Source organism: Pistacia vera, unplaced genomic scaffold (assembly GCF_008641045.1).
Source record: "Pistacia vera cultivar Batoury unplaced genomic scaffold, PisVer_v2 Contig343, whole genome shotgun sequence".
Lineage (NCBI taxonomy): Eukaryota > Viridiplantae > Streptophyta > Magnoliopsida > Sapindales > Anacardiaceae > Pistacia > Pistacia vera.
Genome location: NW_022196161.1, coordinates 314749 through 331885, shown reverse-complemented (window position 1 = coordinate 331885; position 17137 = coordinate 314749).

The following is a 17137-nucleotide window of genomic DNA, read 5'->3' as shown; positions in this document are numbered from 1 at the left end:
CATGTCATCTACCAATGGAGTTAGAGCATAGAGCATATTGGGCAATCAAGAGATTAAACTTTGACATGGACAAGGCTGGACAAGAAAGGAAATTGTAGCTAAATGCATTGGATGAGCTTAGGAATGAAGCATATGGGAAAGCTAAGATCTACAAGGAAAGAACTAAGCTGCACCACGACAAAGTAATACGACGGGAAGAATTCCAATTAGGTATGAAAGTGTTACTTTATGACTCATAGTTGCATCTTTTCCTAGGGAAATTGAAGTCAAAATGGATTGGGCCATTCATAGTTTGAGAAGTGTTCCCACATGGAGTGATGGAGATAGAAAACTTGAAGACAGGAAACTGATTCAAAGTTAATAGACACTAGCTGAAGGCTTACTGGGAAAATTATGCTCTAAACAAGGAAGTGGAGTACTTTAATGATCGTGAATGATGATTGGACATTTTGTCTAGCTTAAGACGATAAACAGGAGCTTATTGGGAGGCAACCCATGTTAGAGTAGATGCCCTAGAGCCAATCAATTATTGTAGAATTGACTCTTTGTAATAATGTTCATTAATCAATAAAAAGGCATTTTATTCTATATCGCGTAAATCATTATTATTGCAATATGTTTTGATATATGTCCTTAGAATGGTATAACCGTGACGAGGGTATCAGGTGTTTCAAATCTTGATAGTGAGAACCCTATGAGCACAAATGGTGGTCATTCTAGAAACGTCCGTAGCCCCAGTATTATTCTGAAGTAAGGGCACAGATAATACGGTAAGGCTATCATAGTGTTGAACGACCCTATCGAAAGGCAGTGACTGATCTCACTTGTCAAGGTTGTTTGGTGACAACCTGGTGCAACACATGGGTGCTTGCTGTAGGCGGATATACCGTAGGAAGTCCACTGGACTGACCCACCAAAGGATTCCATATGGATGGTAACCCCAGTGTCTATGGAACAAATCCTCTAACGAATGGTGGTGCATGTGATCTTTAGACTTGAGATCACCAGAGCGCCTTGTGCACCGATTGGTGCAGTTTGACACTAGCCTAACGCAATTCTATTCAGAGCTGTCAATACGGTGGTGATGGGCTGCATCAAGGAGTGTATCAAGACTATGGTGGATTGACAGAGGATTCATCACTCCCGGGTATGGGAGAAGTTGTCTCATGGCGCAATTTAGTATATAGCAATGACACTAAAATTGTGGCCACAGTGGGATTGAGTTGTTGCTCTATCCGGTTTATAATACAGGTCATTGATCCAGAAGCTGAATACATAATATCGAGAGTAACCAGAGGTTGACACTATTTCTATGCCTTCGTCTCATTGAGATACAATATGATGAAATGATCAAATTGTACAGTAACCATATCGTTGACATGTAGCTACTTTGCTGAATCCGAATCTATTGGGTGGCCATGATGCCTTGCTAGGGGCCAATCTTGGTTTATGTATTAGTGAGACGATTAATTGGTGTTAATCGCGATACTATACACTGCCGGTATGATGAGGAGCCTATGGGTCACACACATAGAAGATAATTTAAGAGCCAAGAAGAAAAAAGGGCATTTTTGTCTTTTTGGGCAAAAAGGTATTTTGGTAATTTCACAATGCAATTAAATTTGCTGTGGTCGTAGCCTTTATTTAATTTGTTAGAAAAATTAAATAAGTGAAATTATGTTTAAATGTGTGTTCGCACATATTTAATTAAATCATCAATATTGTTAAATGTTAATTAAATATTAATTGATTTTAATTGAGATAATGATCAATTAAATTAAAATATCTAATTGGGAGTGTTTGGCAACATGGGGTGTTTGGGTTGGAGCCCAAGCCCATTCCATGTGGGAATAGGGCAACTAAGTTTGCCTATAAAAGGAAAGGTGTTTGTGTGATTTGTTAACAATTAATTTTGCCCATTTGAAAGAAAAACACACAACACAAAACCTCTCTCCCACGCCAGGTTTTGGTTGGAGCCAAAAATCAAGCACTTTGTTTTCTTCTTGATTTCTTAAGGCCAAGGAGGATCTAGCAAATCCCTCATTGGTTCCTTGTGATTGTCTTCGTGTGGACTTCTTGGGTTCGATCCTACACTTGGATCGGTAGTAAACACGTTCAGAGACAATATTGGTGGAGCCTCCAACGTGGGTATGAATCCAAACTTTAGATTTATTTTTCTGCAGATTCTTGATGTACAACATAAACTGTAATTTCTATGCCCTGATTTTGGGTTCTAAGGAACAATCCATGGTTGTAGAAATTTTTTTTTTCTGCTACACAACCGGATCATTTCCTAACAACCCGAATGTTTATTTTCCTTTGTTTATTTCATTTTTATTTTATTGCTTTTGTTCAGTATTTTTTTTTTTTTTTTTTTTTTTTGCGTTTATTTTAGTTTACTGTTTTGATTGTGTTATTTTGTGTGTTTGAATTTTTAGGAAATCTAACACTTGGTTTAATTTTTCCAGAAAATCCACTTTACACCACAACTCAAAATAATCAGGCCACAGCGCAATTGCATCGTCATATTTGATGATGGCATAAACGTGTAATTAGGTCGCGGTTCAAATAATTCATGCCATGGCGAAAATGCGACTTGAAATTCAACAATGTAAACAAGTCGTAGTGCAAAATTTTTAGGCCGCGGCACATTTACACCATTTTCATTATGCGCGTGAAATTTTGAATTATGCTGCAATGTAAAAATTTGAGCCGTGGCGCAATTCGCAGAATATAAAAGAATTGTTCGGATTTCATTTGCACCGCATTGCAGTTCTTCATCTTCTCTCTCAATTTTTTTTATTGATCTTGCATATTTCTAGACGAAATCACTTCTAACACATCCTAAACAGTTGATTGACATTGATTTTGCAGATTCAAGACTGATTTTGGGCTGTATTGATTTGGGTGTTTTTGATTTTGGGGCAAATCATCTCAATCCAAGATTTTTATCATTGATTCCGATTGGATAAGCACCCTAGACTGCTTATTTGTGATTTTAATTGCATATTTGGCTCTAGATTGTTGAGTTGAGTTGATTGAGTGCTTTGGGTGTTGATTGAGTGAGATTAGGAGTGGATTTTGAGTTGATTAGGTACTATGTTGTGATTATGTGTATTGGGTGTTGTGTGATGGCTGTGTAATTGGGCATTGGAAGAGATTGTTAGTGGAGTTGTGTCATTGTGTGATTTTCAGAGTGTTAGGACTCAGATTGATTGGTATGGTATCACAAAAAAGGAGTTAAGATGCGGCTAGTTCTAGTTGAGGTCCTGCAGGTTCCTCACGAGACACCTATGATCCTAGATTTGTGAGTTTAGATGCTAAGGATCAATATAAGGAGAATGTTGTTAATAGAGGATTTATGGATGAACGAGGGTTTTATTTTAAGAATACTTATGAGGGCATTACTGACATTATTTATGATTTGAATTGGGAGAGCTTTACAGCCCAACCGAGAGCAGTTGTTGAGCCTCTTGTGATGAAGTTCTACGCCAATGCCTTCGAGCATAGCAATGGAAGAATTAGGATTAGAGGGCAGGAGGTGAGATTTGATGTCGAGAGGATTAATGAGTTTCATGCTATACTAGCTATTTCTGAGGAGGAGAATGATTTTTCTAGATTCCTTCAAGACCCAGATTATGATGAGGTGCTATCAAGTTTGACAAAGGGTCGAGGAGAGTGGATTCTTGGTCAGAACAATAGAAAAAAGGGTTTTGCTACGACTTCACTCAGACTCACTCATAGGGTATGGGAGCATTTTGTGTGTGCCAAGATCTATCCTTCAGGGCACCTTAGCATAGTGGACACTAAAAAGGCCCCCATGATGTATGCCATATCTTAGCGGATACGGATCAACATAGGGGAGATTATTCATTCACGAATTTTGCATGCATCAAGATTTTCTAAATCGTATTTGTATCCCAACCTTATCACGGCCTTATGTGTATTTGCAGGAGTTTTTATTGGGGATGATGAAGTGAAGAGACCACCACTTCTACCGCTGACATTGAAGTATCTCTAAAAGATTACTAGTAGGGGTAAAGGAGCTGCAACCTAGGCACAACCATGTAGACAGCGAGCCCTGCGCCCATGGACATCTTTTACCCAGTCTGTACAAGGTTAGATAGCCAACTTGAGAGCAGAGTTGAGAGAGTGGCAGGCATGGGCCATAGGGCAGATGACGTATCAGGCCGAGTGTTTACAGCGCTTCAACGGATCCAACAATTTCAATTATCTTAGTTTGGAGTGGATCCAGGATAATTTTTATTTCTTGTATACCTAGGGGGTTTTTAGTCGAGGGCACCTGTTGGTGATGTTGATATGGTTGGCGATGATGATGATGGTGGTGGTGGTGGTGGTGGTGGTGGTGGTGAACAGCAGTGAGAGCCTGGATAGATTTGTTGATAGATTTCTTGTTTTTCATTTTCTTTTCTACACTTTCATTTTTGGTTTATTTTGTGTGTGATTTTACTTCTCAGTTGTACAACTTTAGTTCCTTTATTATGGTTTCAATGTTCTTTTCATTTCTATTTTATTTTTATTTCCATAAATATTATGCGGATTAATAGACAACATGGATTCTATCCAAGACACCATGTGGCATTTTCTTTTGTGCTGATGGATTTCATGTTAATTATAGGATGCATTCAATGGTGTTACTCCCGGACTTTACGATTTGTTAGTCAAAACGGGGGTAACTCGTTTCTTTCCTTTTACTTCTACATTGTTTTGTTTGCTACATTGGGGACAATGTAGGATTTTGGTTAAGGGTGGAAAAGTATGAAATTTTTGCATCCCTGTAAATTTTTTTTTTCTATTTATGGAAGTTTGTGATTCCTGAATTATGTCAAATATCTGTGATACTATTGATTGCAATGACATGTAGTATTTAGAAGAGGTGATTTTACACTAATTCGAGAATTATCCTGGATGTTGATTTTTGCTTGAGTTCGAAACTCTCAGGTTTGTGTTTGTTTGGTTGGTTGGTTCTAGCTTTTGGAGGTGTTTTGTGGTCAATTTCCTATGTTTTTATGAGACCCCTAAACTCTAGAACCTATTTGATGATCACTTAGGGTGAAATCCTAGATAGTGCATGATTTAAGAAATGACTTAGGCCATCTTTGGACCATTTGTGCCTTTCAAGCCAACCTTTTATGCTATTATCCTTAGTCACTGTTAGCATGTGATCGGGTTTACGCAGTGGAAAAACACAGTTTTAAAATAAATAAAAACCGATCATATGCTTTAATCCCAAATCTGGGTACAGATTATAATATTTACAAATTTTGCATTACGACAACATGATAAATCCATACAAGGATTCAGAATGCTTACACATATTTGGAGGCTTCTCCGAATATCGCTGATTATGCTTATGAACACTATTCATATCACTGTTCACCAGACACTATTCATTAACACTGTTCATGTGATTCTTCGCTAATCGATCCAAAGTAGGATCGCACTCATGGTAATCCAAATGAAGACAATCCACAAAACCCTTGATTATTTTGCTAGAATAATCAAAGGGCTTCAAAAATCAAGAAAGAAGAAAAAGAATTTTTTTATCTTGCACTCAACAGTGAAACGTGAGAGAGAAAGTAAAAGGGGTGGCTAGGGTTTTAATTTTCAATGAATGAATGAATCTCTACTGTTTTAATTTTAAGTTACAATTAAAATCCTATTCCCCTTAGGAATAGCCATGGGCTCCAACTGTAGTTTACCCTTGCAACCAAACACTCCCTTTATGGTATTTTAATTAATTAATTATTATTATAATTAAAATCAGTTAATATAAAATAATATATTAACATTCAATTAATAATAATTATTGATTTATATATATACATAGATATATTTAAATATAATCTCACTAATTTAATTTTAATATTAAAATTAAATACAGGCAACAACCTTAGCAAATTTAATTGCACTGTGAGATTACCAAAATACCCTTTCGTCCTGAAAGACAAAAATACCCTTCTCACAAATTGATTCTTAAATTATCTTCTAAGTGTGTGACCCGTAGGCTCCTCATCATATCGGCAGTGTGTAGTATCACGATTAACACCAATTAATTGTCTCACTACACACAGACCTAGATTGGCCCCTAGCAAGACATCATAGCCACCTGATAGATTTGGATTCAGCGAAACCACAGCCTATGGTTACCGTGCAATCCAATCATTTCATCATCTGTTATCTCATCGAGACTGAGGTACAGAAATAGTGTCAACCTCATATATCCTCGACATGTTTGTATTCAGTTAATGGACTAATGATCGAAATAATAAATTGGATTGAGCATCAACTCAATCCCATTGTTGCCACAAATTTAGAGTCATTGCCATTTACTGAATTACCCAGTGAGATTACTTCTCCCATACCCAGGAGTGATGAATCGTTTGTCGATCCACCATAGTCTCGATGTACTTCTCAATGTAGCTAATCACTACTGTATTGATAGCTCTGAATAGAACTAAGTTGGGCTAGTGTCAAACTACACCAATTGGTGCACAAGGCACTTTGGTGATTTCAAGTCTAAGGATCACACCATCATCCGTTAGAGGATTTATTCCATAGACACTGGGGTTACCATCCATAAGGAATCCTCTGGTGGGTCTGTCCAGTGAACTTGCCTCTAGCAAGCACCCATGCGTTGCACTAGGTTGTCAGCAAACAACCTTGACAAGTGAAATCAGTCACTGCCTTTTGACAGGGTCATTCAATGCTATGATAGCCTTACCGTATTATCTGTGTCCTTGGTCAGAATAATACTGGGGCTACAGACATGTCTAGAATGGCCACCATATGTGATCATAGGGTTCTCACTATCAATATTTGAAACACTTGATACCCTCATCATGGTTCTACCATCCTAAGGGCATATATCATTACATATACCTATGATTTACACAATATAGAAGAATATGCCTTTTATTGATAAATAAACAATTATTATAGAGTCAATATTATAATAATTGATTGGTTCTAGGACACCTAATCTAACAATCTCCCACTTGCATTATAACCAATCATTCATGTATTTAATACCGAATGACCTTAAGTGTTTTTCATGCTTCTGCTATGACAGAGACTTCGTCAGTGGATCAACAAGATTGTCATCAGTATGCACTTTACTGATCTGTACATCTTTCCTCTCAACCATTTCTCTGATGAGATAAAAACGCCTGAGTATGTGTCTAGACTTCTTGTGAGATTGTGGTTCCTTTTTCTTGAGCTATTGCTCCATTGTTGTCGCAATAGACATCTATTGGATCAACAATTGCTGAAACCACACCTAGTTTGGTGATGAACTTCTTAATCCAGACTGTCTCATTAGCCGCATCGGATAATACAATATACTCAGCCTCTATTGCAGAGTATGTTATAATGCTTTGCTTGGAGCTCTTCCAGCTCACTGCACCCCCATTGAGATAAAATACAAACCCTGATTATGATTAACAACCATTTTTATCCATTTGGAAACTATCATCTCTGTATCCTCTTACAGTGAGCTCATCTTCCTCTCTATAAACCAAGAACATGTCCTTAGTCCTCTTCAGGTACTTTAGGATGTTTTTGACAACTATCCAGTGATGCTCACCTAGATCTAATTGATATCTACTACAAGTGCTCAATGCACATGAGACATCAATCCAAGTACACAACATGACATACATGATGGATCCAATTGCTGATGCATATGGGATCCTCTTCATTCTATCTCTCTCATCGTGTGTTTTAGGACACATATCCTTAGAGAGATAGACACTATGTGACATTGGAAGAAATCACTTCTTGGATTCTTCCATATTGAATCTCTTCAGTACCTTGTCAATGTGCGTACGTTGACTTAGGCCAAGCAACCTACGTGATCTATCTCGGTATATCTTTATTCCGAGGATGTAGGCTGTTTCTCCTAAGTCTTCCATGGAGAAGCACTTGGATAACCAAGTCTGTATTGACTGCAAGTTCGGTATATCATTCCCGATCAGAAGTATGTCATCGACATACAACATAAGGAATGCCACTACGCTCCCACTCACTTTCTTGTAAACACAAGGCTCATCTTCGTTCTTGATAAAACTGAATTCTTTTACAGATTCATCAAACGAATGTTCTAGCTCTTTGAAGCTTGCTTGAGTCCATAAATGGATCTCTGCAACTTGCATACCTTCTCAGCTTGCCCATCAAGAATGAAACCATCGAGTTGTATCATATACACATCCTCTTCAAGGTTTCCATTCAGGAAAGCCGTTTTGACATCCATTTGCCAAATCTAATAATCATGATATGTTGTAATCACAAGCATAATCCAGATGGATTTAATCATGGAAACCAGTGAAAAGGTTTCTTCATAGTCAATACCATGAATTTGTTTGATACCTTTGGCAACCAGTTGTGCCTTATAAGTGTGCACCTTACCATCCATGTCAATTTTCTTCTTAAGGACCCATTTGTACCCTATGGGTTTTACCCCTTTAGGTGGTTCCACTAGAGACTATACTTGGTTCTGGTACATGGAGTCCATCTAAGATTTAATGGCTTCGAGCTATTTAACGGAATCTGGATCCGATATAGCATCTTCGTAGGTTTTGGGTTCATTGTCTTGGTAGACTAGTACGTCACCATGTTGAGTCACGAGATATCTGTATCTCTCTGGCTCATGGCGTACTCTCCCAGATCTATGTAGCTCATGTGCTACTTGAGGTGGTTCACTTTGATCCACGGATTATGGAGTGACCTCCTCACGATGTTCAACCACCTCTTGTGGCACATCTTCCTGTCCTTGATCTAATGTACCTTATGGTTCTAGAACTTCATTGAGTTATACTTTTCTCCCACTACAACTTCTTAAGAATAATTCCTTTTCTAAGAAGACACCAGTACGAGCGATAAAAAAATTGCACTCTTCTGGGTGGTAGAAATAGTACCCTTTGGTTTCCCTAGGACACCCCACAAAAATGCATCTCTCATATTTTGGGCCTAGCTTGTTCAAAGTCAATTTCTTGACATAAGCTTTACAACCCCAAATCCTTAGATAAGACAAGTTGGGCTTTCGCCCACTCCATAGTTCATATGGAGTCTTATCTACAGACTTTGACGGCACACGATTCAATACGTGAGTCACAGTCTCTAGGGCATAACCCTAGAATGATGTAGGTAGATCACTAAAACTCATCATGGACCTAACCATGTCAAGTAAGATCCTATTCCTCCTCTTAGACACTCTATACTATCCCACATTTCTTTAGGTATTCAGAAAACCCTGAGCTAAAGTATTCACCTCCTCGATCCGACCGAAGAGTCTTAATACTTTTGCCCAACATATTTAGTACTTCAATTCTGAATTCTTTGCACTTATCAAAGGCTTTAGATTTATGTCTCATAAGGTAGACATAACCATAACTACTAAAATCATCAGTAAATGTGATGAAGTAGGAATATCCACCTCTAACTTTAACTATTAGTGGACCACATACATCACTACGGATGATGCCTAACAGTTAAGTGGCCCTTTTCACTTTGTCCTATGAAAGGCGACTTGGTCATCTTGCTTAGAAGGCATGACTCGCATACCTCAAATGACTGGAAGTCAAAAAGGTCCAAAACTCCCTGCCTTTGAAGTTTTGCAATGCGAGTCTAATTAACAAGACCCAACCTACAATGCTAGAGGTATGTATGGTTTTGATAGTTGTGTTTAGCTTTCTTAGTTTCAATGTTGAGATTATCCTTATTGTTTAAATCAAGAACATATAATCCGTTATATAACCTTGCAATTCCAAATAGAATACTATTTAAATTAAAGGACAACAATCCATTAGAAATTTCAAAACGATATCCTATATTATCCAAAGCAGATACTAAAATAATGTTTCTAGAAATCACAGGTACAAAATAACAGTCTTTAAGTTCTAATAATAAGCCCATATGCAAAGACAACAATAAGTCCCTACAGCTAATGCAACCACATGTGCTCCATTTCCAACTCGTAGGTCCACTTCTCCCTTGGCGAGCAATCTACTCTGCCTTAGTCCCTGTACATCAATATAAATGTGAGTACCACATCCTGTGTTAATGACCCAAGATGTTGAAAGAGAGAAGGTAATCTTAATCATGAACATACCTGAAGTCAAAGCATCTGACTTCTTCTTGTTCGCGAGGAAAGCTTTGTAGTGTTTCCTTTGGTGGCCAGGCTTGCCACAATAGAAGCAAACTACCTTCCCACCTTTCCCAACGCCACCCTCAGCCATGAGAGCATCCTATCCTTTGGGCTTGGCCTTGGCCTTTCCCTTGCCCTTACCCTTTCCTTTACAAGCAATAACCAGTAAAACAGGGTTCGACTTTTTCATGTTTTGATTTATAGTCCTTAGCATGTTTAGAAGCTCTGACAAAGGTTTCATCATGGTATTCATATTGAAGTTCATTATGAATGATGAAAAAGTATCCGGTAAGGATTGCACAACTAAATCCACTTGTAATTTTGCATCCAACCTAAATCCTAAAGTCACAAGCCTCTCTATGTACCCAATCATCTTGAGCACATGAGGACCAACTTGGGCTCCCTCAGTCATGGGACTTCTAAACAACGCACTTGAAACCTTGTACCTCTCATATCGAGCGTTTCCTTCAAAAAGCTCCTTGAGGTGTAGAATTATGGCAGCGGCGTCCATATTCTCATGCTACTTTTGCAGCTTAGGTGTCATTGATGCTAACATAAGGCATTGAACAGTATCAACATCGTCAAGGAACCTTTGGTAAGTTTCCTTTACTTCCTGAGTGGCATTAGGATCAGGCTCAGCTAAATAAGGTTGTCAAGGATATATAATTTCTTTTCGAACTTCAGTACAATCCGAAGATTTTGATACTAGTCCGAGAAATTAGATCCATCCAGCCTATTTTCTTTCTCGATTATCGATCATAGGTTGATATTGCTCATTTTAAATGAATCTACAATAAAGAAAAAGTAAAGTTGTTATCATGTTTATTTTCATTATTTAATAAGGCTCTTTATTAAGAATCGCTCCCACTATTTTCCTCAAGCCAATAGGCCTTATTATTAACTAAAGAAAGCTCGTTGGCTTTCATAGTGGACTAAGATCCCATCTAGCCCATTTCAAACCTTCGCTTTGGCAAACAAGCCAAAATAGGTTGACTGGGTAGGCCAACAAACTTAATCCACACTAGTTGATAGCTCCCATTACCAACCTCAAATGTGAAGCAAGCCAACAAGCCAATCACACAATCCAACGGCCTAGCCGTCGTCCTCAAGTGTGATTCCCAGTATCAATAGAGTGGACACTACATGTTGCCACGTACACATAACGAATGTACTTCTCTACTATGTCTATGACGTGTTTATCAACCTTTGCTTTTGTAAACAAGCAAAACTGTCATTTTAAGTCGACCCATCACCATTAAGGAAGACTCCAATGAATTTTAACCTCCCACTGGTAGAAGTGTTCCCTTTGCTTTGGTGAACACGGTTCTGACGAACAGTGGTTTGATTAAAACCATGGTGATGGAAGGCATAAGTGCCTTAATATACTTAAGTTGAGGGTTTTTTATTTAATGTCTCACCAGATTATTATCTTTTTTAGAATGTTATTGTTCGGCATGTTATTGAACATTCAACCTTAGCATGCATTCTAAATAAATAAAACGTGCCGGTACATGACCCAATAAAACCAATTTCCTCGAGCCTAAAGGAATTGGTGGGTCAACCTAGGGGTTTAAAAGTAAATCTAGGGTCTTCAAGTTATTCATTTTCATAACTCCTTTGTTTCTTCTTCATGATCATTACAAAGTATTTTTATAATAAAAAATCCTATTCTAATTTACATCGATAAAATAGAAACCTCCTGTTACATACGAGTGGAGTAAGATGAGAAGAAGAAATACACAGAGAATTTATAGAGAGAGGCAGGACGCGCAGGTCCGATTTATTTAAAACTTTACAAGCAAACCCAAAATTACAAAAACATACCAAAGGTCTAAGGCTCATGCACCGGGCACTATGCAATTTCAAACAAGAACATAGCACACATCCAAAATTAACATTTTGAATTTGGGTGGGTGGAATTATTAAATTACCCTTCTTATATGTGCAAAATTATTATTGGATTTATAGGTTCAAAAACTGCAATTTGGCCCCCTCTACGAAAAACAGAAAAGCAAATGGAATAGTAGCTTTCTTGCTGTGGCAAAGAAATTTCTTCGCTGTGGCGAAGTTCATACACACATGGTTGCTACGGCGAAGTTTTATTTTGCCATGGCAAACACCATAAACTTCTAGAAAACACAAAACGCTCCAGAAAGTTTCATGCTACGTCGAAGTTTTATTTCGCTGCGGCTAGATCTACTTTTCTAGCAATTCGCCATGACGAAGGTTTATTTCGCCGCGGCTAGATTCACTTTTTGCATCCTACTGCGGCGAAGTGTTATTTCGCCACGACTAACGCCACAAAACAATGAATCGCACAGTAACCCTTTTTGCAATTTTTTTCATGTAATGATATAGATCCAAAATCCAAATCAAATTGAATGCACAAGCATTTGATCAGGACATCAACCAACCAATAAGTCACTCATCAACACACCATTAGTCAATTGATCAATTAAACCAATCAATACACAAAATCCACCAGATTCATGAAGGCATATTATGCAAAAACATGTTATCAAACATCAATGATTAAACAAAATAATATGGTACCCAAGGCTCTGACACCACTATTAGCATGTGATCGGGTTTACGCAGTGGAAAAACACGGTTTTAAAACAAATAAAAACCAATCATATGCTTTAATCCCAAATCTAGGTACAGATTATAATGTTTACAAGTTTTGCATTATGACAATATGATAAATCCATACAAGGATTTAAAATGCTTACACATATTTGGAGGCTCCTCCAAATATCTCTGATTACGCTCACGAACACTGTTCACCAAACACTATTCATCGACACTGTTCATGTGATTCTTCGCTAATCAATCCAAAGTAGGATCGCACTCATGGTAATCCAAACGAAGACAATCCGTAGAACCCTTGATCATTTTGCTAGAACAATCAAAGGGCTTCAAGAATCAAGAAAGAAGAAAAAGAAAATTTTTCTCCTTCACTCAAGAGTGCAATGTGAGAGAGAGAGTAAAAGGGGTGGCTAGGGTTTTAATTTTCAATGAATGAATGAATCTCTATTGTTTTAATTTTAAGTAGCACTAATATAGTGCAACAATTAAAACTCTATTCCACTTAGGAATAGCCATGGGCTCAAACCCTAGTTCACCTTGCAACCAAACACACCCTTTATGGTATTTTAATTAGTTAATTATTATTATTATAATTAAAATCAATTAATGTATAATAATATATTAACATTCAATTAATAATAATAATTCATTCAAATATATACATAGATATATGTAAATATAATCTCACTAATTTAATTTTAATATTAAAATTAAATACAAGCAACAACCTCAGTAAATTTAACTACACTATGAGATTACCAAAATACCAATTATTTGGTATATTGTATTTAAAATTACTGAAATGTATGTAAGAATAGATGATTTAATTCTTGAAAGTTAATTATTTAAATGCCGTAAAAAGAACCAAAATAATATTTGTCAATCATATATTTTCACTTTAAAAATACTAAAAATACATAAAGGTAAATTTATCATATACAAATTGATAAATAGGTGACTATATAGAAGTAGTGATTTCAAAAACCATATAATTTAGGAGTTATACATGTGATCAATATGGTGGCCAGAGTATCCAAAATCTATGCATGTAGAACATAAATATAAACATTATTTTAAGTTTTTCTCAATCTTTTAGTGAAGCAATAAGCAATAATTGTTTGAGTCACCATGTGTAATCAGAAGATCATAAATTCAACAATGGTCAAGCCTTTATAATGGATATCTCACTTACGGCTTGTTAATATTCCATTGTCTGATTTCATATCAGTAGCAATACATCATTTCAAGAACCCACTTTTTCCGTTTGACATCTCATTTAAAAAAAAATAAAAATAAAATGTGTTTAGAGATGGGCATTTTCCTTGTAATTAGCATTGGATTAATTCACCTTCAATAATTAATTTATTGTCATACTAAATTATTGGACATTTGAGAGGACACGTGCTTCATATATTACTAAATTATTGTCATACTTTGCCATATTTTCTTCATTATTATTATTATTATTTATTATTTTATTAGTTTTATTGGATCAATTGAATTTGTTAATATTGGAAACAATAATGATAAATAGAAGGAGTAATTACTATTTCCAGCCAACCTTTAGCTGGTCGAGTAGTTCAATAAAGACTCTTGTCTCATTAGCACTATTTGTTATATTTCAAAGGGGAAGTAACTTTTTCGTTCTTCAAGTTTGACGTAAGTACTTTGCTTCAATAACTTTTGAAAGTGAGACTTTTACCCTTAGGTTTAACAACAATTAGTCAAGATTGTTTGTTGACATGATCATCTCCTAGACTGGACTACCATTGTATTATCCTATTTCAATAAGTAAATTAATTACTTTGATATTTAAAATAAAATAAAAAGTTAATTTTAAATAATATTTAAAAATATAAATATTAGTTTTCCTTTGATATATTAATTTAAATAAAAGTTATAAAGAAAATAATATTGATATTTGTAAATTCATGTGTTGATACAGAAATCTGCACCAACTAGAAAGATCTGATCGACCTTGATGGGATCGGAACTGGTGTGTGCGTGATTACGGATAACCAATAGTGAATGAATAATGAATGCAATAAAGTAAATGGCAAAGAGATTTTTAAAGTGGTTCGGCGAGATGACTCTTGAGCCTACGTCCACTGTTTCTTATATTTGCTGTGAGAGCTTACAATAATAATTCTAGAAATATTTTCCAACCCTTTCTTCATTGTTTGAGGGGGTTTATATACAGAATTTGTGCAAAGGAAAGAGCAAAAATAAATGGATTACAATTAGATTGAAATACAACTCCGATATTCTCACGATTGAGCGCTGTGATTGCGCAAAGATTGCTGTCAATCTAGTCAGTCTCGAGATATCTAGGATCTAAAATTATCTGGGAATTCGTTGAATGACCGCAAGGATTGTTCACGACTAGCCTGTGCTAGGTTGAGCTATAGTTTGACGAGCTTATGCTAGGTCGAACAATCGATGGAGCAAACTAGTTCTGGATCGGGCCATAACCTTGCGATACTCCGAGCTTTGAAGACTATTGCTCAATTTGATATCAACCTCGGTATCATCAGTAGGTCATCGGATGTAGATTCGGTCAAGCTTCAGTGGTCGAACTCATGCTCGATCGACGTACTCCACACTTGGATCTTTTCTCTTCTGTGACACTTGACAAACTTGGAATATGAATAGTTAGGACAATTATGTAAATTCCATGCAGTCATGTCACATTAAATGCGACAGCCTTTGGTAGTCATGTTTCGTCGCGCGTGAGCGACTACAGCTGTCCACGCGTTGCATTGAGGCAACGTGCGACGATGGTTATGATCATAGCAGTCTGACGATTCATTGCCCCTCATGGATGGCTGACACATGGCCACATCTAAGGGCTGAGATTGCTCGACGAATGGAAGGTCAAGATTCACTGTAGATCGACGTCAAAGATAGAACCCCGCCTTTTCGTCTCCCACGCAGACCACTATAAAAGTGAGCGAACTCGTTAGAAACTTACTCAACTTGCAAAAATTTCCTGACGTCTTTGCTTATTCTGTCACTGCTTCATCATCGTTACGGTGCTCTTTCCAACGAGTTCTTCCCATTCTCTTGTTTCGATAAGGTTTCTTTTCACTTTCTTTAGTTGTTTTTTTAATTTTCGCGCCTAAGAGTGGCTATTGTCGTGGCCACATTGAGTCTTCTAGGGCTTTACTAAGGTTTTTAAATGTGTCTCCGGTGGTCTTGGGTTTAAGGAAGGTTTATCACAGTGGCCACCGAAATCCTGGGTAGGTCACGTGCGTTTGTTGTCTGGCGCAAGCTATCTCGGGTGCCTAAACTGAAAGCAAAGTGTGGATAGGTCGCCGAGTTTTTCAAGCTTTGACACATGTTTGCTTCTATTTTAGGTACCCAAAAACGAGCTATAGTTATGTTTTCATCCAACAGCCACACGATTGATCGCATGTTCGACTCACCCGCGGGCTCGGTAGTCTTCAGGGGTATAATCCCCGAGGTTTCCGAGGAGATCGTCGTGCGGAGCTCAAATCCCAACATGGCAAGCTCATCCGATCTCACCTCTATGGAGTTGGCTCAATCCAAGTGATCCTTGGCTCACAGGCTATGGAGGGAACCATAATCCTTAATTGACATCGAGGATCTGAGGCACATAAGAGAGACTTATGCGTCACAACTTAATTTGAGGTTTCCGAGGAACTTTTCCCGAAAGAATCCCCCAACCTAATGGGTGGCAACCTCTGAGACACTTCTGAGATGCGGTTCATCATTTTATTGACAACGTTTTGAGACGGTTTGACATCTTCCCTCTCTAGCTGTCTGCAAACTCTTACGTCATAATCATAGGTCTGTGTATAGCATACATGATCGTCGAGTTGGGCGAGCCATCCGTCGAGGAGCTCGTCCATTTATATACATTAAAGAAGGGGCAAGACCAAATATTTTACCTCTTTAAGGTGAGGAAGGTATGTTTCAACGGGCTAGTCGACGTCCCAAAGAAGGTCCCACATTGGGACTCTTAATTTTTCTTTTACGAGGCCTAAGAGACCGACGTTTTTGCTTCGAAAACTAATAAGACTTCGACCCCCAATGTGTGCGAAGATCGTTTTTGTAATATCCCACTTGAGGTACGTATTTAAGATTTGCTGTATTAGTTAAAAGTTTATTGTTTTAACTTTAGTTGAGTATGTATATTGAGTTGGTTGAATTGTTGCCTTGAAATTGGTTGAGTTTTGGTGAAGTTGGAAATCCAATCTTCGCCGCGGCGAGGAGGAGATTGCAACTACGGGTAGGTTCTACCCTGTTTCGCCGGGGCGACGCAAATTGCTTCGCCGCGGCGACGAGCCTAAGATAAGGTTTCTTGAGTTTTCTAGAGAATTCTTCTTTTGGGACACAATGACCATTCTACCCCTAATTAGT